Source organism: Amblyomma americanum, chromosome 1 (genome assembly GCF_052857255.1).
Source record: "Amblyomma americanum isolate KBUSLIRL-KWMA chromosome 1, ASM5285725v1, whole genome shotgun sequence".
In the NCBI taxonomy this organism is placed as follows: domain Eukaryota; kingdom Metazoa; phylum Arthropoda; class Arachnida; order Ixodida; family Ixodidae; genus Amblyomma; species Amblyomma americanum.
The window spans coordinates 395255912-395279858 of record NC_135497.1 but is presented as its reverse complement, the minus strand read 5'-3'; the positions used below and the strand labels follow the sequence as shown (position 1 = coordinate 395279858).

The window sequence follows — 23947 nt, the reverse complement described above, 5'->3', positions numbered from 1 at the left end:
CGTCGGATGCTCCGGAGCACGGGGTACTGAGTTGTGCGCAGCCGGGCACGGTTCGATAAGCTGCCGGTGACTCACTCCGCTCGACGATACCGCGCGTGACTCACACGCATTGTGCGACTGCGCAGTCGCACCGATAGGAACGTAGCGGCGATAGATGAACGGCACGCGTGGCGCGCGAGCCGATGTAGTTCGCTTTGCGCGCGTCGGCAAAGGCCAGTGTAACATAAGAAGCAAGCAGGTGTGGAAGCGGTATACTGTGTGACGCGACTTGAGATTCTTGTAAGCCAGCGCAACGGCTCGAAGCCAAACAGAAAGGGACAAAACGCAGTTTATGTTGTACAGCGACTTGAGGGTGACTTCTATTTGAAGGATTTCTTGCTCGTACTAAAGCGCGCTAACGCAGTTTGCTTTTGCAAGAAAGCTGAGAGAAATTAATAAACCTAGTGAGCCGCTAGGTAGATACATTCCGTACTGCCATTTTTATTCGGTAACAAGAGACCATCCCAAGAAGAAAAATTAATTGAATCTGTCCAACCGAACTCACGAAGTTAACCTACAAATCGCGTTAGACTGTACTTCACGTAGTAGCGTCGTAAAGCACAACCAAAATGAGGTCATGCAGAAGTGATTGGAAATGTCACTGGAAGTTGCGAAAAGTTTTTCGGCACTAAGGATATAGGACGACATAAGAGAAGTAAATAGCAAAAAAGGGCATCCACCCGCCGAAAGTGCAACGGAAGCAAATCGAATCGGAGTCGCATTCGAATCAAGCGCTGTTAGTTTGTTCTGAGTGAGCTACAGAACCAGAGCTGTTTACTCCAAAAACTATCGGCGCTCTAAAGTACGCGTGACATTGAGTCGGCAAACATAGCTCTTTACATCGGACCGCAACTTTGTCCCTGCCTCTGAAATCATTAGCTCGTCGTGGCTTTTGCTTGCAAATTTGAGAATACAGCAGATACAAGCAGACCCTACGCGAGACTTAAACCCGTGCCTGACCACACCGTGTGGGAAAGAAGAAAGAAAAATGGAAATAAAGCTCACGCAGGTGGGGCAGTAGTCCAAATATTCGTGATTCACCTTGTCAGCGTCCGCACCGCTTCGCTCCCGATGTTATTCTGAGCCTGCACTTGGGCTCGCTATTTGAGCGCTTTGACCAAAAAACTGCAGCTGGTGTCTGCGAATCGGGCCCCGAATCCTGCACCACACCGGTGTATTATAGGCTGCAGCTTTCGCTGTCGTGTTCTAGGTTCTAAGGACTGCCGATCCAGTCGGAAACTTTTTTTTTTTTACGCCAGGCACTTTCGACGCCCGGCCCATAGTTTGCTGCTGACAGTTGTGGCTTTGGAAAAGGGCCACAGCGGTTGGGATTGCTTGCTTAAAAAGCACCTCGCACTGCCGGAATGGCTAGCCACATGTGCCGCGATAGCCGCGTCATGAGCTGTGAAAGTGCGGTGCGCTTGGGGAGAGAGTGCGGCGCGCCTCGCGTGCCACCTGACGCTATGGCAATTTTACCAGAGCAAATGGCCAAAAACATGCGGCCTTTTTAGCAAGGCGCGATTTCATACAACATTGCTTGCCAAGGGCTGGTTGAATGACTTACCTCCATCAGCATTATTTCGCAAAATATTCACTGAGCAGCACCGCCGGCGAGTGTATATATAGCCATACAGTGTGCGTGTGTATATCTTGCACCGCTTCTGTGCATTGTATTGGTTGCGCGGATGTCCAAGCTGAGCATGCGGATATGAAACACGGGACGTCGTCCACTCCCGCCGAGCAAAGGCCACGCCCTCTCCCACATCCTTCACTAGGCTTTCCTATGCTTCTGGGCTCACGGGATGCTGAGCACGTTAGGGCAAATACCGGTTTCCTTTTTGAGACTGAGCTTTGGACCCGGAAATTTCTCAACGTGTCTTACCACTGCCTACTCTTCGTAGCGTATTGTATGAACGTTGCATGCGGAGAGTGCATGCTGTCCGCACTGTAGGGCTACGCACGTCGGAAATTGACGCAGCGGTAGTTAAGGTACAAATGTGTTCTGTTACGGGGTATGAAACAAAAAATTGGAGGGCCACTTAGCTCCGCCTTAAGGGTATAACGCGATAGAGTAGCGGGCTAATGCCGGTATATGCTGAATTGATCCTTCTCTACGTAACATTCGCACATCACAGGAAGTCATCGTACCACTCCTTGTGCAGTGTTGAGTGGTGCAGCGGTTAAGCAATGTGCCACTGCCCTGCGATGGCAGGTGCTGCCCCGGTGGGACTTGCGCGACCCAGGTTGTTCTTCCCGAAAAACCCCTTGCGACTAATCATTATCTCAACTGCCTTCTGCCACAGTGCGCAGTTTGCTCACAATCCGGTGGACAGGTGTGATGACGTCACAACGATACATGACCTAGTCGGCCCACCTGCCTTCTAGGTTGCTTCTCTGGGGATTTTTCGTGGATTTTTGCTCACGGTGAACGACACCGACGACGCCGGAGTTTCAGCGATGTGAGCTCCTTAACGCTGTGGCGTTAAAATGCACCCCGCATGTTACCGTCCAGCGAACTTTGCCCACGTACCAAGCGTGTGGAGAACGCCTCGTCGTTTCAGACTTAACCTCCCCCCGCCCCCACACACAATCACACATATGATCAGACGGGTCGCGCGACAGTACGTTGTTCTTGAACAACATTGTTGGGAACGAAGGTTTAGCGAAGTTACAGAATGTCCCATATCAAGATCAAGAACCGAGCTCGAAATGACAGACACGCATCGACATGCCCACTGCAACACTGGCATTCGTCGAATGCGTACGTTACGGGCGCACTGCCGTCTTGTCTGTCTTCGCTGCTGCCAACATGCGGCAATTTACTCGGCGCCTCGGCATGCGCCTTCCGCAATTAGCTGCTCAGAGCAAATGGCACCACGGCTCAGAGCGCTGCTGTTGAAATCGAGAGGGCCGTTTTTCGGAAAACGACATGCGCTACAAGGATGCCCTCACCAAAAAAGAGACGTCATGTGGCTAAGCCTTGAGCTATTCGAGGGCGCTGCTTGAGCCGGCTTGACAACGGCAGTCGTTTAGTCCCAATGCGAAAGTGGCCTGCCATTATTTCTACTCGCGTCTGCGCTCTAGTCGACAATAAGAATAGCGGCTCGATAAGACGCGGAAAAAAAGAACCTGAAATAAATGATTCTGTGCTTAGCTCCTTGTCACAAACGCACCAATGTGTTTAATGACATGGACCGGCACGGCAAAGCGCAATAAAATGGAGTAGGAGTGCAATAAAAATAAATAAAGCAGCATTTGCTTATGGCTTCTAAATTAGCAACGTTTGCGCGCCAAAAAAAAAAACGTCAGGGGTTTGTGTCGTACTACCAAATGGCTGAAAATGGCAGCAACAACGTACCCGAATTGTAGCTCCATTGCGAAGTTACTGATTTTCCTCGGCGTAGCCATGCACTCATGTTTATAAACGAGGGACTTGCTGTTTGCAGGTAGAAAATCAGATTTGTTTCGCTATTCTCCCCTCCCATTTGAGATCTAAACTTCTTTATCCTGCCTCCAGTATAACCAGTGAACATCGCATTACAAGCTCGCAGCCGCGTTCCTAACTCACCTATGTACTACAAGGCTCATAAATGCAGCTAATATATGACTATACAGTCATGAATTGCGACCCAACTAAAAAATGCAGTGACGACTCATTCTGGTGCACAAACACACGTGTTCACGAGAGCGTTGTGTCATGAACACATGACATGCGTGAAGCGCAACTATTCTCACCCCCCTCCCACCTCGCGGCGTAAAAAGCGTTGCAAGAGCGCTTCAAAATCACGGCTCAACCACCGACGCTACATTTATTGAAGCATATGCACCATACCCGCTGGCTTTCGACAGCTATGCGAGTCATTTGGCCCGCACTTATCTGTGCCCGACGCGAAGCTCACCCTAGTCCCGCGGACCGAAAGCAATAAAGAGCGCCAAGTTTCGACTGCGGGCTTCAAAACCTCCTCTCGATATTGCGCGCGACCTCAACGGTCGCTTGCTCGCGGTTACGGGAACAATACGAGAAGCGAGAAAAGCGTGGCGGACAGTCCTCATTAGTGAATCCTCTGCTAATGACTGCGCTAATGAATGGTTGAACGAACGCTGGAGACTAAATTACGGTAATGTGGCCGTGGCGCAGTCGATTTGGAATGTACACCCCCAGTGACGGCGTGGCTTCGGCGCGCATCTAATGTTTCGAGCGCTCCTTTCCGATATCGCGCGCCAGTCGGTCATGCTTACCGAATCGTTCGCCGATCAATTCATCCCGTCGATTTTTGTAACTCGGCGAGAGACGCCGATAAAATAAGCAGAAAGACACAAGGGTAAAACGGAAGAAAAAAAAAAGTGACCGCACACCTCAGGCACCGATGAGGAATAAACATCAACCACAATCCGATACTTGTTTAGGAGTGTCTCCTTTGGCAATGTAATACAAGCTCAGCGCACATTCACCTTCGATGTCATGTACCATGAGCTGCAAAAGAAACAACTGCTAAGGTCTCACTCATGCGGTCAGGTTCCTACGCTTTTCCAAGCATAAAATGCTGCGCCATATATTAGTGGAAACAGACCGCTTTCTGTAAAGTTCATTCATGCAACAACCGCACCCTTCACGTGGAATGTGCCGCTTGTGAAACTTTCACAGCGTGAGAGGATATGTCAGCTCAGTATCTGTCTTATTTCTACGAATGCAAGAAGCCGCCGTCGAAAATAACGCACAGCGCGAATTTCTTCCCCAGCAAACGTCTTCCACAGTGTCGGCGTTCGTTTTACTCTAGAAAAAATAATAATCAGAAGAGGAAAAAGATAGAGAACGACAGAAGCGCTCTGATTCTCGCGTAGCGTTTCTCGGCGGCCCTGTTGCCAACAGGACAGAACGTCCACTTCCTCACTCATCCCTGTCTTGGTGACAGAGATATTGGTCTAAGAGGGCTCATTTACCACCAAGCAGCGCCGCTTATTTATGGCCCAGTCGTGGGGCGTGCGTGCTCCGTGATTAACGAGCTGGCTCGCGGACACACCATGTCGCGCAGCCCTATACTCATGGCCGCCGACCCCCTGACACACGATGGCATTGGGGCGTCAAGCGCGCCGTGGGCCGGCCGCTTTCGTTCCCGCCGAAATGTCCGCGCCAGAAAGCTTTGCGCACGCGCTGCGGGAGCGAGCAGACATCCGAAATGAGGCCATATGTGTTGCGAGATAAAGCGCACTACTTGCCCCATAAGGCACTCAGTTGGGAAAGGTGCTACCAGCAGATTGAAGTGGAAAATTCCGGCCCGCTTCGCGATGTATGGGCGGCTGAAGACGTTCTTGGAGAGTGCCCCGCCTCGGTTGCCGCAGGAGTGATGTGATGAATGTGTTTTCCTGTCCGCTACTTTACTCTTCGTTCTTTTCCCTTTGCTTCTTTGCACGCTTTGGCCACGGTTCACCTTCCGCCCGTAAAAATCGATCCTCATTATTTTCTTCTTCCCCCAGCATTTCTGTTCATGACTGACGAGACTGGTTAGCCAGGTAGAGTAGTGTTAGAGATGAGGGGTCCTTGAGTGAGCTCACTCTTTCAGCGCCGCAGGTCCCTTCTACGAATGACGTTGTCGGACTTGGTTATGAAGGAAACTGTACAGGGGGTTCATTTTACATTATTTACAAGATTTAGGAACCCATTTGAGGGTGATGGGGGAAGGTCGGAGGATCTGAGAAGATCTGCGGATGATCGAAGCTTCCTCCTCTTGGCACTCCTCGTCCAGTTTTAATAGGGTCCGGTCCTTAGGATTCCCCAGGTTCGATGAGGTCTTCGCCAGGTTGGGTGTGGCCTAACTTGCGCTGTCGTACACAAACACACACACCACTTCACATAGGAACACGCCCCCGTCACATGTCTCGCCGGAGAGAAAGGGTGCCGCTGGACCCTCGCCCCATCAGAGAGAGCGTTGTCTTCGCGTCCGAACGACAGTTCTCACGCTGTTAAGCGGGACACGTCTTCCGGGAAGTCTGAATGGGCGAGGCGCCGGCGAGCCGGCACAGTTGAAGGGGTGAGCCGCTCCTGCTCGGTTTGGCGGTCGCTAACTGCCTCCGTAGCAATGTTGTTTACAAGCGGCGGCAGAGTCGTCCGTCTCGAATCCAATAACCCAAGCGGGGACAGGCCATGGGAATGAAGATGCCTATCGCCGTTTAGGGACCCCGGCTGCAGGTGTCCCGGGCCGACTACGCAGCTGAACCAGATGGGCTGTCACCAGAATCCTTACAGTAGCATGGTTACTAATCTACCCAGGCCTTCCACACGGGGCCGGGCGGCGCATTCCAGGTGGGATATGGCTTTTTGAAACAAAGCCAGGGAATGCTGTTGTCTTCGTCCGGCTGTTTTATTTAGTCTAATCATGTCTCTTAAGATTGGAGCTACCATTAACCTGCTCTTCAGACGACAGTAGAAGGAATACAATAAATAACTGCTAATTTGCAAGGGAGCGCAGTGAGTTGTCTTCTTGGAGTGGGCGTGAAGCAAACTTCCGAGGACTAAGCTGCGGACGAGCAATGACTAGAGATTCTGATGACAGGGCTGCTTCCGGTGATGGAGCACCCTGACAAAGCTTCAACCACTTACCGACCTCGGCCGAGGCTTCTCTTCGAACAAAGCGACTGCTGCAAAGGCAGCAGTACTGCACCGCTATCTCACATGTAGGTTTCACCCCACGCACCCGCCTGCACGAAAGCCGTGCTCGGGCTGTTCCACCTGATCGTCAAGTTGCACGGTAAGCCGCCGGCATGGGCGTTTTCGCTGCATGTGGTTTTATATTGGCAAAGCGCGACCGAAAAATCCCAGTGTTTGTGTGTCTGCAGATTCCTCTTCGTTCTTGTTCGAGCTAGAATCAGGTGCTCGGGATGACATGCCACTTTCGTTTTGTTAGCGACAAAAGCACGCGAAAACAAATTCTCCCCTCGCGTACTTTTCCTTTACATCTATTACATGGACGGACGCTGTCGTTCTCGTTTTAAGCTCACAGAGAAAGGATTTCATCCACTTTCAGCCCGACATTGGCACGCCTCTGCGCAAAGGCCATACGTGGAGACCCTGTCGAAAGTATAAGTAGGTAGGTAAAGACGAAGCTAAAAAGATCGACCTGGTGGTGCCTAAACCGACAAAATGAAAAACCTGGGAACGAGTCGAGAGTCAATATATCAAAGGCGCAGGCAAGCAAGCGCAAAGCACTCTGGCATCCTGATCAGAAGTGGTTGCACTTTTGCTGACGAGCCGCACTCAACGGTGTACTTAGGCAATGCCTGTCTGTGATAGCTGGGGCGGAACCGGGATTTCCATTCACTAAATCGGCGGCACTGGGTTGGTGTGCCCCCCCCCCCTCCTTTCCTTTCTACTTTCCCGTAGAGAAAAGGGCGCTTTTGCACGGTATCCTTGATTGCCTTCTCCAACTGCGCACCCGAAAGGAAAAGAAAAAGAGAAACAGAGAGAGATAAACAGCAAGCCACGACCGCGAAAAGGAACTGGACACGGAGTTTCACTGAGAGCGAAGAGACCGGGCTAGTAAAGGGCAGGCGCCAGCCGATGAAATCAACACCAGGCCCTGGGGAGATGTACGCCCCAATAGAATGGAAAAAAAAAACTCGATCCGAGAGGCGTTCGGAATGCTTATGTCTGCCCCGAGTACCGACATTTGCTCGAGGTGCGACGCACGCACGCGTACGCACAGACCCTTTTCGGCGGCGCACATAAATAGGCCTCGAGACACGAGCAGTGAGCGCACAGCGGCGGCGAAGCGAGTAGCGGGTGCGCGCAGGGAGAGTGAAGCAGGAACGGGGATCACAGCGCGGAGGGAGAAATCTTGTTTGTCTCAGGGGCTGCGGCGAAGACCGCGCGCCGTGTGCAGTTAGGCGCGGCCGAATGGAGAAGGGCCCAAGTAAAGGGGTGAGGGATGTGTAGAGGAATAAATGGAAAGAATCGATATCCAGGAGGAACCGCGACAGGGAAGTGAATCCCCTCCGTGCCGCCCAACTTGGGACCGAGAATCAAGGATGGTGTTCTTTTTCCCCTGTTTCGCGATGAAATTACAAGTTTATATCCGTTCCCTTTGATGCGCCGAAAAAAAAAAACAACGAAGAACAGCGTTGAGGAGCCAGTGCCTTCGCTTGCTAACTGTGGAAGTGGCGGTGTATGCCGAGACAGCATGGTTTGCTTCTTTCACTTCGGACGACTGCCTCGATGGTGCGGCGCTTGCTGACGAAGGGGGCCCCTAACCGAACGGTATATTTTTGAGATACGTAAATAATATAGGAGCCCGCATTCTTCATCTCTCATGTTCGCGTACAGTGACGAAGGATATGAACAGCACGTGCCGTAAGCACTTAATTAATGTCAAGATAAGGCTTTGCCATTTCAAGCCAGTTAGGACACACGTTGCGATACGATCATAACACCTCGAGTTGCGCCTCAGCGACGGAGGCGGCTTCGTTTGCCGCTGGTTTGCGTATAGAGTGTACTTCCTCTTTGTTTCTTGGTAACACAGTCTATTGTAACAACACTGCACGTGAATGTATATTGATTAAGCACTCTGCCTATCTCAGCCTACGACGCACGCAAGTCATCGTTGTCCAACACATCCTCGACACACTTTGCCGTCGTAGACTCCGCAACGCGTTCACTTCATGACCCTCTAACACGCTTGAACCAAGTACCTTTCGTTGCCATTGGTAAATTGTTGCCTGCACGATACTATGGAGGAAGTACGCGATCAGGAAATACAGACAAAAAAGATGAGGAGGTAGGCGATGCGTGCCCCCCTGGCACGCAGAGGGCCTGGGTTCGAAACGCAATGCCGACGAATCTCTTCTTTCGACTGGTCATTTCCGTGCGGACACGCTCTGCCGGCAGGTCCTCTATATGCCACTCATGAGACAAGAAATGATTTTGCATTGAAAAAGAACGATATGTGAATGTTATAGCCAAATTCACAGCATTCAGCAAGCTTAGGTCGCGCCCACAGAATACATTCATGCGTGTCTTTTATAGGCTGCACCTCTGTGCTTTCAGACTTCCAAAGATTCATTGCTTTTTCTTCTGATACCCGCAAGACGCGCACGGTAATTACTTTTTTGGTTGCATCAACTGCTCATATCAAATGGCCCCTTTGCGAATGGTTAATAACGGCCAATTTATAGACCGTTTTGCCTTTAATTTACGACACGACCCGATAAACTGATTAGTATTTAGCATAGACTTTGTCGCTATCAACCGCGTTAGAAACTGTTAAATTATTAACAGCCGGGATGTCTCTGCATTACAGCCTAACTTTATTATCATAGGTAAATGATACACTTAATTGATATTGGACCTCGATAATAAAAAGCGCACGTTGAAGCGCGCATCTCGAATTCGCGTCCCCCAAATTATAGCCCATAAAACGTTACCTTCGACCAAATTTGGACGCTAACTGGAATAGCTCTGACCTACAGCAACAGCCACACGCTTGGCTGTCCGATCCTGTCTAGAAATTCAGCACTAAATGCGGTATTAAAAAGGCACCTGTCCCGCTGAAGAATTTAGACAGTGAATTTTTTAAAGCCGACAGATGAGAAACTTACAAAGCGCAAAACCTCCCTCTGCTCAGATATGAAAAAGCAATAATGTTCTGTAATAACAAAATACAGTATATTGTTTATTCGTTTATAAGTGCGTATCTATTATGCGAAATAATAATAAAGGCGAGCAGGTCGCCGAGCACAGGGCTTTAGGGGGCTTTTGGTCGGTAGATGAAAGAAAAAAATTCTAGACATTGAAAACTAAAGCATTTTTACTATAGTTTTCTAACATTCGCAACAAATTTAATAAGTGTTATATCTCAGTGAACATTTTTATGCAAATTTTACAGCATCGTCATCACAAAGCGATACGACATTAAACCCCGGCGTGTAACACCGGCTATGGAAATGATGTCATTAGGCAACTTGAGGCATTAGGTGCCTAATATCATAGTCTGTACCCGTGTGGCAGGAGTATTAGTCATGACCTCTAAATGAGTTTGCTTCAAAGAAAAACGCGCATAATTTTCCAATGTTTGAACCGCACAAGAACACGAAACGCCCGCATTGCACACATCGCGATCACGTGTTACAACACCATTTCTTAGCTTCGATGCTCGCCCTGTGTTAAGCCTTCTTTATTTTTTTACCAAGTTACGCCCACGTAAAAATCTGCCCGGTTTTTTTTTTCTGCAATTCTTTCAGACATCGCACTTCACACCAATGCAGCCACCGTCCGCCTGATACTGCAACGATCGCTGATGCCATTTTATGCCGCTACTCGTTAAACATTTCGTAACAGCGCCAATCAATGCTCCTCATTTGTTGGTTCACGGCTCCGATTCTTGTGGTCGCTTTTTTTCACTTTCATATTTTTCCCACCGTCCACCCTGGTGCTTTCTTCCACTGACGGCGAACTATATAAAATTAAGCGCATAAGTTGTATCACCCTTCTCACTTAGATGGACAACTGAAATTCTTTAGACGCGGTGTTAGCGGTCCCCGTTTAGAAATGGAAATAAAACATTTCCGTCACGTATCACAACAGGAATGAAGCAAGCGCGACCGAAGGGTCCGAAATGTCACCAGTGCTAAGCGTCCCGAACGGACGCGCCTAGGTGAAAAGCGTTCTCCATTGCCTCTTGCAGAGATGAAAAGAGAAAAGAACAGAGCAACAGTGAGAGCTCACGCACGTTGAAACTCCGCCGGAGGGAAACCTCCGTCTTCGACGAACCGGCAAGCCATGCTGGGGAAGCACCCGCCACGTGGTACAGTTGGGGGATTGGCTGCAGCTCCGCCGCGATACCGAGCCCCACTGGATCCGGGAATCTATTTCACGCGGTGGTGCGCTGGCCTCTGCTCCAAACGTGAGTGCGTGCCAAATACGGGTGTGTGGTTGTGCGCTTGTGTGTTTGTGAGTGCGCGAACGGTCGCTAAAAGATCCTTCGCCGATTGCTCAGAGCCGAGGCACGTCCCGGTTAGAGCCTGGCGAGACGTGGGCGCGCACACGCGGACAGTATCTCCTCTAACTCACTGCGAAGTTCGTCCATCATGCGTGTTGGCGTGTTTCCGCTGTGACTTGGTTTTTCTCGGATGAAGCTCCTGGCGTTTGCGTGAGCTTCTGCTTCGTTCGAGGGCGTTTTTGTGGGGTTCGCTTTCCGCGCTTGTGTTCGTGCCGAAACGCTGATGTGTGCACATGCGCTCCTGGTCATGTTTATGTGTGCGTGCAAGGCATGTGGCATACCCATCGAAAGCCATGCTCAATTACATTCCGATGGCTGATTTACACTACGAGGTATAACTAACGAGCTCTTTGAAGGTGTGTGGAAAACCGTAACGCTAGAACCAAGAGGGCGGTGCAATGTGTTCGTGCACAACGCCCATTGAATTGCATAAACTAGACAGTGTGCACGAATACCGTGTTAAGAAAATTTCGGTCTGCGTGGTTCTTTAGGAGCTAAAGAATTAGGTTTGTACGCGGTGCTTTTTATTTTCGTCTGCCTGAGCTTCTCCTCGACTTATGATAAATGCTTTCAAGAGTACCGGAGAACGATTCGTAGAAAGCATGTATGAATAGCGCGTTGCAAAACTGCTGGTGAGAACGTTTTTCCGAACGCCACTTTCTAAGGTGATTTAGAAAACGTGGGACAGCACAGTTGGTACTAATGAGCTTTTTTGTGGTCTGATTTGCGCGCTTGCTTGCAACTGAGGATGATGCGTGCCTTCGTTTCTAGAAACGCTGAGATCGCAGCGGGCTCGGCTTCTACAATATGATGTCAGAAGTGGCCCATGCTGATACGACTGCTGTTGTTCTATTAGAAGTTTAATTAGCACGCTTGTTTTCGCCGAGTTTTCCAAGAATGAGGCTCTGGGCATACGGGCTCGAATCCTATGGGTGTCGCAATATACTAAATCTTGATTCTCCCTCTGTTACTTGAGTGTACTGCTCTCATATCTGGAGAGAAACACTGTGGCGCGATAATAGGACGAGGAAAGCATCGAGAGTGGTCAACATAGACTCTTTAAAAAATTTGCAGTGGCTTCGCTCGGCTATGCCAGAGTATACGTAGCGAAAGCTAAGGCATACCATGGTTAACCTTGGTTAATCTTGATTGCAAGTCCAGGTTAGTCTGCTTGTCTAGCTATGTTGTTGTCAAATTAAAGACGACACAACTCTGGTTGTGGCGCACGCGAGCTCTCCTTTTCAATCCTCCGACATGTTATCAGGCATGCGACGCAACTGGCGAAGCGAGCGGAGGCGAGCGCGACGACGAGGAACGCGGTGTGACATCATGCCAGATGGCTTGGCGAGCGCGCAAAGCACAGTAACCGTCTCACATATCTCGGTCGACACGCGAACCGCACCGTAAAGGAAGGGATAAAGGAGGGAGGGAAAGAAGAAAGAGAGAACTGAAAACTGAAAGTTACATTTTGAGAAATGTCGCGGCGCTGCGCAGCGGCGGAACACCTGCGGCTCGGTGCTACTAGTGGCGCATGCGCAGTTGTGACTAGGGAGCGAGAGAGAGAGAGAAATATCCGCGGCGAGGCGCGCGTTGTGACGTCATGTGCCTCCTCGGAGTGCGGCCACGGCGAAATCGCAAGATCGCGGCCGGTAAAGCTTTAAACACTTCTTTATTTTGACCTGTCCTCCTTGTTTTGGTTGCGGATAGCTTGTTCGCTATGGCCACCCAACAAGCCCGTGCTGAAGGTTCTGGAGCACCAGTAAAACGCAGAATGCGCGAATCCAAATCGAGTGACGACAACGCACGCACAGGAGCAAGCACTTCGAGAATAAACTGCGACTGAAGTGAAGTTGGAAACTAGTAGTGGCTGAGACCTTCATGGCAATGCCACACTACTAAGCAGCGCAGGTACAGTCGCTATATAACAGCGGTCACTGGCAGCCAGACCGCCTCCATTCGGTCACTCCAGGATAGATGATCCGTCAATGAGAGGGAGTTTGGCCGAATACCCTTTTCCAAGAAGTTCGTCCTAGAATAGCCAAGCGCCAAGTCGGGGGAAATCTTGTTCCCACTAGAAATTGGCGACACTGTTTTGCAGATATGTATATATGGAGGACTACGGTTGCTGTGCAGAAGCTATAGGTATTTTCCGGCACGTTTACATATGCTACTTACGCAGCGGCCAAATGATTGGTAAGGTTTAGACTGAATCAAATGCTTTCTCGCAATCTATGAAGACTATATATACGCGTTTAAGTAAGTAAAGACAGAAATTATGCTCAGCGTCCGAGCTGTGGGTAAAGCAAAGGTGGCTGCTTTGACAGAATGTTATACGTTCGGGAGACAAGGCTCATTCCGGCACAACGATAACTTCTACATAAATGTCGGCTCCAAGCCATCTCGGCTCGACCTGACAAACGTATGTGCCGAACCTCGGAGGCGAAGGGACGGTAAAAATTCACGAAGGGTGGGCGTTTACGGGCATATGAACTGTAACAATTATACTGCTTTCCTTATTCAAAATTTTCAAGAGTATTGAAACGGCTAGCCGAAGCAGACTAAGCTAACGCTGAATGTTTTGTTTGAACTGAGTCTAGGGAGCCCATTTATTTTTTGTGATGATGAGATTTCTGTTCCACTACACAACATGTTTTATTCACCAATCGTTGTTTCTTAATTATGTCGAATGGCGAACCTGCGCAAGTAGAAAAAAAAGCAACGTGCTACAAAGACTGCTTGAACAACTTTCGTGAGGACAGGCGTTTGTATGTCTGGCAGGGACACTTTATTTTTCATTGTTTTTATCGTCCCACAATAATTTTTGTCCTCTCCATCCAGGGCTTTCGACAAGAATCGGGTGTTTACACAGGACGTTGGTGCGCAACATTCAGTACGATAAGCGCGGCGCCTGCGGACACTTTTACTTGTGCGGCAAAAAAAGACAGCAAAGCTGGAGGAGACACTATAGCTCCGCCTTAAAGATATGACGCGATAGTAACAATGGGTTAATGCCCATATATGTGGAATTCGTCATTGCCTCTCAACATTCATAGATCCCTGGGAGTCCTCACACCAATCCCAGCGCAGTGGTGCAGCGGTTAGGCGATGCGCCCCTCCCCTGCGATGTTAGGTGCTGCCACGACCGGGGCTGCGAGATACAGGTTGCTCTTCCTACGGCCGGTCTCGAGGGTGGCGCGCGCGCTCTTTCCTGAGGCCTTCGCATTCGCTGCGGAAGCAATGCAATATTTTCTCCGGGAGTTACGCCGCCCGCCGCCGCTAAAGGCGCGACGACCCTACCGCTGGCTCCCGCCTGCATCTGCGGCGGCGTGTGGCTTTTGCCTGGCTTCGCGCTGTAGGCCGCTGGGACATGCTGAGCGCAGCCCCGAAATCAAAGAAGACAAAATGCGTGTGCTTAAGCTGCGTATCTGCAACACAGTCCACATGTGCAGATTCTTCGTCCCAAACTTTGCTCGATGAAAACATTTAAAATCAGGAATCACTCTCCCATTCCTCAGAACTATGTCGAGCATTTGTGGTTGTAAATCCAGAAGGAAATACTCTGATCACTTCCTCTCGTATATACCATGGTCGGTGTTTTAATGACATGTTAAGGCTAAGGGGAAGATAATAAAAACTCAGAGAACGAAAGTTTTGAGATGGTCCCATGAAAATTACTATATCGCGGAAAAAATTCTCTACGACGCTTGAGCCGTAAATGCGATAGAGCCGTAGCTGGTGGCTTGAGACAATAATTGAGTCACTGAACTGTCAAATAAATTGAATGCTGGGGGCTGTATGTAGTACTTAATTACGCCGATATTGATTTTCGCATGTTCTGAATGAACTTATTTTCACCCTCATACACATCACTTTTGAACGAGAGGCCTGTATCGATAGCTAAAAAGAATGCTAATTACTAATGTGCGAGCAAGAGGAAGCATTGTACTGCATTTTTCTTTGCTCGAAGCCAATGGCCCGCGGCCTTTGCGCTTTTCTTGTCACAGAGGCCATCAGATTTCTCTAGAATGACTGTAGCCATGTGCAATCCTCTCTTCATGTTAAAAATTGGCGTAAGCACATTAGGCGGGTTTCAAGTTCCTTGTCACCTTTAAATTTTTGCAAGGCCGAGAGCGACCGTCATTCTGACCTTCGTTGACCGAACACTTGTATCGCTGCGCCGCCGAACTGCTTTCTTTTTGAGGACACAAGTTCGCCCAATAAACAATTTTCGAGTTGGACGCAAGCTTCCTTGTCATCATTCTGGCCTGACTAACATTAGCAGAACGTAAATATAGATTTAGCCAGCACAACCTGCATATGCTGCCACAGATATTGGCGCTTACTGAGTATTGCAATTTTAGAAAGTGTGTATATCCAATGAGTAACTTCAGCTACCATAAAGAGCACCATTATTTGTTGCCCACGTATATTCAACCTGCGGCGTGTCCTGAAACTGCATAAAATATTTGGTTTAAATATAATTGTAAAAGAACTCAGATTATGCCCTTCAATGCCCAATGCCCTCTATTCTATTAAATTCAGGGAATTTTACTAACATGTATAAGCATTGCAAATGTTCATTTTTAGTTCCTTACATTGTAAGCTAAGCCAGCTGGTATAACGCGCATTGCTGTGAGGTTTAGTGGAGCCCCGTTAAGTTGCGGAAAATTTCCTCTTGTGGTGCTACTTTTTTTCCTGAATGACGTGAGGAAATCTTGGACGTCGCGTGCTTGCAACGTGCTCTCCTCCTGCAGTCAGGGTTGGGTTCCGTCTATACCCGTTCCTTTCGCGAATGGCATGGCGCGTTTTCCTGGCTAGCACCATGAATTCTTGCTGATGCCGCTGTTGTACAAACTTAAAGCAGCTGCGCTTAAAATTTCAGGAGCTATATTTGCTCTGCAGAATCCTTCACTCTTTGAAACTTGCCATCCAAGTATTACATGCCGCTTATCATTATACGCACTCATAAAGAACCTGCCGGAAGACGAACTAAAGAGGCTGATAGCCTTGCTTTTTAGCCAAATACAAGGGTAGAACGTGTTGACATCTGTGCTCGAAGCATACGTTCGCCCATACACAGTAGGGCTCGAGGAGAGAGCGCGCAAACGTTAATCCGTTGTTTCAGATTTCTCCCATGGCAAAGGGGCTGACTACGCGGTTTTTGTGTAAAGCGTAAGAGGCAAAATATAGAGGTTTGACGGTTACCACTGACGCGGGCCGAACAGCAGGGGAGCGAGCGCGCGTTCTACTTCCGCGTGAACAGTGGTCGCAGTGGCGAAGCGGTGGGGCAGTGGCGAGCCCACCGAGGTGCGGCGGGAGGCGGAAACAGACCCCCTAAGAAGAAAAGCGCGCGCTCCCCTCGGGACCGGCCGTGCTCTTCCCGGGGAATCTCCCGCGACAAACGACTAATTCAACTGCGATATACTGCCACGGTGGTCAGTTTTCTCACAATCCGGTGAGCAGGTTGGGGGATACCGCAAGGTCACGTGACTTAGGTGGCCCACCTAGGTTGCCGGAACCGGCCGCTCCGGCTGAGAGGTTTTGAACGGTCGCCAATGCCAACGCTGACGCCGCCGACATCTTTTTCCAACATGGGGTAGTGCTAACGCTCTCGGATTAAAAATGAAGGCGAAATGAAATTACAGAACAAATTACAGTCTCGTGCATTTCTTACGCCCACTCCATTCGGGGGTATTCAGAGCACTTTTACTGCGCGCTTTCTACGCTGTCAGCGCGAATAGGCGGGAGAACATGTTTCTCGGCACGTCAGGCTGCTCACCTCACAGTTAACGCTACATTTGCCGCTTTCTGTCGAACGCGCCGTTAAATGTATAAAACGTTTGACAGAAGCACTTAACTGCTTACGTGTGGGAGTGTGAATGCATTACTATCGCTGGGTGCATTGTTTACGCATAATATTTGTACATAGGCACCGAAGTTCTTTTCTACGAGTTTATGTGCTTGCGTATTTGTTGTGTACCAGATCGCAAACGTTCGGACCCCATCGCTACAAGGCGACGAGCTTGACCGAGATTGCATGTTTTGGATGCAGCATGTAGACATTTGGTTGCGGTATGCGAACTGAATTTATTTCAAGCGATGGATCAAGCTCCTCCAGCTGGCTGAAGACGCCGCCGCTGCCCAAGGGATAGCGGCCGCCGTTTAAGCGGGGGGCGACTTCGTGTCGCTCCTCTATATCCGCTGGAAATAAAGTTTCACAACCAGCCAACCAAGCGATGGGTTCTTCGACGCCACCCGCAAATGACACCACCCAGAACGCTGCGCGACGAACGGTTGCACCCCAATTTTAAATACGAATGTCTGGGGAGGCATAAAATTGAAGGTGCATATGTCTTTGGTTCGAATCTCTGCCTCAAGCTAGACTGCATCTTGACTAGCACATGTAAGCTGTATGCAAGGAGAAATCGTATGGCACCACCTGGAGCGCTGTACTACAAACGGTTGCGTCGAAATTGTGGTTCGAACGTCGGGAAAACTGGTGCCGCGTGGAGGTCGGCCAGTGACGAGTGTGTGTGTGTGTGTGTGTGTGTGTGTGTGTGTGTGTGTGTGTGTGTGTGTGTGTGTGTGTGTTATAGACGAAAGGCATGTATAGGATTGTTTAAAGCGGCAGTGCTCGGTTTGCCGTATGCGCCATACGGGCGCTTGATTACGTCACCCCATTTTCTGATCATCGCTGGGATACTCTTTTCCATCTGCGGCACACACACACATACACACACGCGCGCGCGCGCCGCCGGCTTTTTTGTAATGGGACTAGTAATGTACTCGCATTAAAACATGGTCTTTTATCAAGACCCTGTGCTGAGCAAAGCCAACTCCGGAAATCGTTTGGAAGAACTATATACAGTCTCGAACGTCTTGTAAGACCCGATAACGAAGGAAGGCGCCCCATGTTCTTTCTGAGCAAATTTAGTGGCCTTGAGCACGAATTCCGTACACGAGAGCTTAAACAATTCCGTTTTTTTATTTGTTCCACAGAAGCCGTCGTTGATTCACATGCCGGTACAGCGTAGCTGTGGTGACCTTGACCGCCGCTCCTATGACCCTGAGCAGAAACTCTTCCGGAGCCAAATTATCGAAAAACCTATCCGAAAAGACCTCTTTGCGTCGCAAAGTAAATTTCAACTTTCATACGAAGTGATTGCGAAACACAAAGACGAAATTCATGGTTTAACTGTTCACCGATTCCCTGCTCACCCAACTTTCCCGATCCAGCTTTTCTCGGATACACATCACTGAGCTAAAGAGGTGGCTGCGCCCCAACCCCGACACTGTATTATGACCAATACTTCCTACCCCTGTTTTCAACACGATGCGTCACAGGCTTAAGTCAAAAGCAGTGTCCCGCCAGCGCATCACTCGGTGAGCGAAACCGGTAGCAGTCGCTTGCACGCAGCGTGCACGTGTAGCCTCACCAAAGAAAAAAGAGAACAAAGAAAATATACGAATGGGCAGCGCATAACGCGAGTGGAATTAGGCGCATAGCGATGCCTACAGTTTCTTGAGTGCATGTCAGCTCCAGAACAGAAAAAAAAAACATTTGCCAGCTCGTGCCAAGTGCGCCCGACCGGCGTCGTGTACGCCACCGCGCGTCAGCCCAACCGGAAAACCGACACGTGTGCTTGATACAAACACGCACTGCCATCAAGGCTCCGAAGAAGCAGGCAAAGGGAGATGCAAGGAACAAAGCAGGTCGAAAAGGGGGGAAGGGGGGGGGGACGAAAAAAGAAAGCACGCCGACCCGAAAAGTGGCACAATCCCGAAGACGACGACTGCCTTTAGCGTTTCGCGCGATGCTCTCCGGGGCTCTTCTTTTCGCGTCGTTTCGGGAGCTCAGCGCCTTTTCGCGGGAGCGACGATTTTGCAGCTAACGCAAGACGAGCGACGAAAACGACAATACTAAAAACCACGGAGGCGTGTGTGTCGGCGCTGCAGCCGGGAGGAAGAAATAAAGGGCCCGTTAGTGTGTCGCCCTCCCTGGCGTTTTCCTCTTTTTTGTGGTTGTTGTTGTTGTCGTTCTGTTTTCCAGCACTCGCTTCTACATCCAAATGATGTACTTCTCCCCGTGCAACGCAACAATCAAAACTGGGAGCGCCGCGCTAGGGAGGGACAAAGCGCGCTCTGCGCCTTCCCTCGCTCGCTTGCGCGCGCGCAACGCAAAAAGTTCCGTGCAGTCCCTGGACTCGCGACACAATAGCGAGGTCGCGGGAGTGCTGGCGGGAGAGCCGGAGTGATCGCGGGATGTTGGCTGTTACTAACTCGCTTGCGTAGCAATGTTAGGGAAGGGAATCGACAGTCAGAGAATGGAATCGGGAATGAAAATGGGATGTGAAACACGGACGAAGACACGGTAACAAATGATCGGCGAGATTCAAAAGGGTTCTTAATGGAGCCGGATTGAAACAAAAATACGGCTCGAATTAACGAGGAATGAGAATCGAAGCTCTGCACGAAAGTTAGAATAGTGCGAGAAAATGACGAACAGTGGAAATGAATGCAGGTGCAAAGTGAATTAATCGCACGAAACGTACGTCGCTGTTTCCGTAGAGCTGTTTCAGAGAGAGAGAGAGGAACATCAAGGAAAGCGAATTAGGGGAGGGGGACGTCAGCCAGAATTCGATCCATGTTGGCTACGAAGCTCTGGAGGAAGGGAAGGAGGAATAACAACAGGAAATACAAGGAGCCAACAAAGCGCACATGACGGACGCGAGAAGCGTGTGGAGCTGACACGAACTGTCCCACGTGGAACGACGAGGCCTGATCGTGACATATAAGATAACTCAAGACACTGACTGCTGGCAAGCCCATAGCTTCTTCGCACAAGCAGTGACAATTAAAATGAAAGGAAAGCACAAATTACACTTTTTGCATCGTTGCTTCCTTTTTATCCTCGGCAGCATGAAGACGAAACAAAATTCTGGACGCGCTGACGGTGCAATAAATTTCACATCTAGCTGCACATACACTACAGCTGGTTCCTCGGCGCAATACTATATAGAAGCAACGAGAGCTCTCTAATCTGTGATCGTCTAAACCGCTCTAAATGTGAGGATATGTTACCTTACAAGGTGTTGGATCAGCTGATTTTGAACCTAGCGGTGCCAAAGAGTTGAGCTCAGTGTCACTCTGACCCATCTGTTAGCTCTTCCTTTATGAGACGCCGCTCGTTCTGCGCAAAAAGGACTCGACAGACGCCATCGACACTCATGGATCGCCAAAGTGCGGTTAACTGCTGCAAACATACACGCCTGAGCACCAACTTGGGTTCGCGGTTAACGGCGAGCACAGTGGACATTCACACTGCGCCATACCGCAATCCACAAGGCAACGTTCGATAGGAATATTATCTACACTGGCGTTGCGACTGACTTCAGGAACAGAACACTTATTTTGACGTAGAGCAATTGTTACTCCTCCGTAAAGCAACCTACGTGCCAACGAAAACGGTGGTGATATTCGTCTAGCGTCCGAATCTGCCACTGATGCAACTGGTAGATGACTCTGCAAATGTAGTTATCCCTCAGCACGCTTTGAACTGTCCCTCTCAACCACGCCTTGTAACTCATAGTCGCCAGGAAATCGAAACCTTCGTCGCTGTCTCTGCTTGCGGATTGTTGGGCGAAAAATACAGCCCGGCCTACTTTCGGAACGCTCCGTTTCGCAACTTACGTGCTGGGTTGCTGCGTAGTGTACGCCGTAGGTCCGTGGTATAATGCTCGCGTTGTCTCCATATGACAAGGCGAGAAGTACATTATAGCTCCGGAGTGACCGAGCTCGAATAACCAGGACATGGTAAAAACGCTGAAAAAAAAACGCCAATGCGAAATTTGGGTGAGGCTCTTCACACGCCCCCTGCCACCGATGGCAGGTGGCGTGTTAAGCTGCTATAGCCACCCCAGCGGATTTTCCCGCGGCAAACAACTTGCGGTTGTCCGGGCTGGCCGTTACTCATACACAACCATCCTGGGCAAAGGCATTTTAAAGGAAAAAGGAGCGCAATTTTTTAATGTATTGTAAGATTTCACCATAACAATGACTATATCCGCAGGTCTTCCGTGAGCAGGCTAGCATTTTTCTGCTATCCAGGTGTTTGCTGTTGTCAAAAACGTTCCCCATTGGTTCTTTAGGCCAGTAGTAACTTCTCGATGCAAGCGATGGGAAAACTTTAAAAGGAAGATTTCGCTACGCCTCGGCAGAATGCACCATTACCTTCAAAATTTCCATAACAGTACATTACAATATTCCAACGTTCAATATTTTTTCCCAAGAATGCTGGAAATGTATCTTTATTTCTTTTTTTGTCTGCCCACACTACATTATGTCACCATCCGTCAGGTGGTGTGTTACACCGACTACGCTGACGGTGACGACGACTACGACGCAGAATTCAGGAAAGGGAGGCTAAGAGCTCCGCTCTAAAAAAAGATCTAAGGCAAGATTTATTTCTAACGAGGTAACGTTAACTCCTCTATGTGGACTATGTATAAGCGGAGGAGGTATCGTAACATTCGGCTCTCCCGTAGCCGCCCCTCTTTATATGGACACGGACAAGCGCATATACCGGCTTTATGAATAACATTCAAGCGGGTGGCAGTAGATGTGCTGCCAACGAGACAGTTATTCCGAGTCCTCTCCGCAGGCGTTCAACGCCGCCAGCGCTGCAGCCGCAACTGCCAGTCGGCAAGAAGGCGGTTCTTTCCTCAGGTGGAAACGAACGCTCGGGAAGAGCCGAGGCCGCCAGTGTTCGCCGACCCATCATTCGTCGCACGCGCGCAAGCAGGTCCCTTCCTCCTCCTCACGGCAGCCTCATCTGCTGCCCGAGCACAGAGTTCGAGAAGCCGTCCTCCCTCAACGAGGCCCATCACGGCACCACACTGAGAGAGAGGGCAGCCCAAACGTCACGTATTTTTGGTCATTTACGTAGATTTTAACCTGTGATCGCCGTCGCCAGCTATTCCCCTCATTAAGCAAGCAAAGCGTGTGTGTGTGTCCCCCCCCCCCCCCCCACCCTCCTTTCTGGGTAGAATAAGATGTCGTCGTTGGTGTTTTATAACTTATTCCGACATCCCCCCCCCGCCAAAAAAAAAAGAAAAGCGACGCGCGCTGAAAGAAAAGTCAACAATAGAAATGCTATTTATCAACGGCATAAAAGTTATCACACAACTTGCCTGTCTTTGTTCAATAGCTACGCTGATTACGATTAATTATTATACTGCGAGTAGTCTGCCTTGCAGTCGCGATGTTCGGGCAGCGGGTACTGCGCGACAGCTCACCAGTGCAATTGTTGCAACGCTGTCGTTTTTTTTTTCTTCACTGTTCAAGACAGTTTAAACCAGAGCAGGTCGGTGCTGTCACGCGGATAGCGTTGCAGGGTCCTCTGGAGCAAGGTGTTTCACGTGAGCTGTAAAAAAAAAACAATCTGCGCAATACCTCATTGCGCGGCCTCTGTGCTGAGCCTGTCATCGGGGCAGCCGCTGTTTAGCCTCGGATCAGGTACTTGAGGCAAATGCAGCAGTTTCTGCACGAGCCCATATTTTTCACTCTGTGTATTCTTCTACTATAAATAAACTACTATCACTACTACCATAGCGTTCGACTGACGTCCCCCCATCCCGTCCCAATAAACCGCCGCAACGTTTACTAGTAATCAGGAGGTGAAAGGTTTCATGTTCATAAACAATGCTAGCTACCACAAATTCATAGCGTGTGCCGGAGATTAAAGCTGCGTTAATTTGTTAATTTTAAGAAAATTGAATTTAAAAATTTTCCGGCCACGCCATTCAAACATATGTGACGTCTACTAGCGAAATAGACAGATTGAAGAGGATAGCGGTGTAGCATAGCCTCCGGGATCGGCACAATAAAATCGATGTTGACGCACGCAGTTTGCTCACGAAATCCGCCAAGTGATAGCGACACCTGTATTTCGTTTCTTGGTCTTTTATAGCGTATAAAAGCCCCGTTTCGGGCGAGAGTGGCCTCTCTGTGATCATAACGAGGTAGTATACCCATAAAGCAAACTTCAATTTGCCGCCAGTGGCCCGTTAAGTACCCGCGCATAAAATCTCCCCCGGGCTGTTTCTACTCTTCGTTTTTCGGCAGAAGCCGCGTAGAGAACTCCGCTCGCTGATACACATAGGCTTTTAAAACGTTATTTTACAGTAATTCGCTTCGTTTTTTTTTTATGTCAAATACTTCTGTAAAAGCAGAAGTTCAATTCCTTCTCAAAATGAAATCTAAGACGCTCATTCAAAAGCCCACACTATGTCGCCCGTAATCTGTAATTCTCAAAAAACAGCATAAGCCGAGCCTTACGCTATAGCCAACCGTTATTCTTACTCGTTGCATAGACTTCATTAATATATGATTAGAGCACAGACGTTGCTTTCTGAACTACCGCTCCAACGGCAGTGACTCCTTTTCTGAGTTGAAAATAAGAAAAGAAACAACATTGCCGAATCTTTCAGTCAAAAAACGAAATATTTTTGCGCTATGGGGACATTGACGTTATCAAAAGAAAAAGTAGCGCCGAGGGCTTACCTTGCTGAAGCGACAAGTAATAATTCTAGAGCTATACCTTTGTCAAAGGCAGGTAGGCTTTCATGGTTCTTTTTCTCACAATTTGCCGTTGTTATTTTTTATTATTTCTGCGTCTCCGAGTAATCAAGATTTGAAAACGTATAACAAAAGAAAGAAATAAACAGCCTACGGAGCCAACGCCTTCAGTTATGTTTTACAAATTAGGCTCTCATTATCGGTATTGACACGTGTACTTATCTTTATCGGGCGACCACGCTTCGCCGCCTAACAAGTGTTATCGCATAGCGCGGGACGCGCCTGCATCTATCCGAAGTTTCTGGCAAGTCATCGATGCTTCTATTCGCTGTCTGTTGTAGCCG

At 49.2% G+C, this 23947-nt stretch overlaps 1 protein-coding gene across 1 annotated transcript in view; it reads right to left on the bottom strand.

Annotated features, from left to right (window-relative positions):
• The window catches only part of LOC144115729 (band 7 protein AGAP004871-like), a 410957-nt gene that overhangs the window by 40469 nt on the left and 346541 nt on the right, over positions 1–23947 (bottom strand). The window lies entirely within an intron of this gene.